Genomic DNA, 966 nt, shown 5'->3' with positions numbered 1-966 from the left:
TGTTCTGTCAGTCTATCTGTCTGTCTGTCTGTCACTATTTCTGTTCTGGCTGTCTGTCTGTCTGTTACTATTTCTGTTCTGTCAGTCTATCTGTCTGTCTGTCTGTCACTATTTCTGTTCTGGCTGTCTGTCTGTCTGTTACTATTTCTGTTCTGTCAGTCTATCTGTCTGTCTGTCTGTCACTATTTCTGATCTATCTACTGTATCTGTCTGTCTGTCTGTTACTATTTCTGTTCTATCTGTCTGTCTGTCAGTCACTATTTCTGTTCTGGCTGTCTGTCTGTCTGTTACTATTTCTGTTCTGTCAGTCTATCTGTCTGTCTGTCTGTAACTATTTCTGTTCTATCTGTCTGTCTGTCAGTCACTATTTCTGTTCTGGCTGTCTGTCTGTCTGTTACTATTTCTGTTCTGTCAGTCTATCTGTCTGTCTGTCTGTCACTATTTCTGATCTATCTACTGTATCTGTCTGTCTGTCTGTTACTATTTCTGTTCTGTCTGTCTGTCTATCTATCTGTCTGTCTGTCTATCTATCTGTCTGTCTGTTCTGTCTGTCTGTCACTGTTCTGTTCTATCTGTCTGTGTGTCTGTTACTATTTCTGTTCTGTCTGTCTATCTATCTGTCTGTCAGTCTGTCACTATTTCTGTCTGTCCGTCCGCCTGTCTATCCGTCTGTCTGTCTGTCTATTAACTACCTAAAAACAGCAAAGCAACATCTCAGAGCACCTTATAACCACCGCATAGCAAGACGTAAATAACTAAACAAAAATGTCTAGGTCTATGAACAACATACAGTATGAGGCAAATACATTAACTTCCAGAGTCATGCAAGCGTTAGCAACACTGCCATCTGGAGGTCATCTGGAGTGAACATCCATCCATGAATGTGTGTCCAGTTTTGATTACATTCTATATTATGTTGGTTTAGTTCAAGTTCACCAGGCAGATGAAGTTAAAGTGCAGTGAGAT

Source organism: Xyrauchen texanus, chromosome 18 (assembly GCF_025860055.1).
Source record: "Xyrauchen texanus isolate HMW12.3.18 chromosome 18, RBS_HiC_50CHRs, whole genome shotgun sequence".
NCBI lineage: Eukaryota > Metazoa > Chordata > Actinopteri > Cypriniformes > Catostomidae > Xyrauchen > Xyrauchen texanus.
This window is presented reverse-complemented; position numbering follows the sequence as displayed.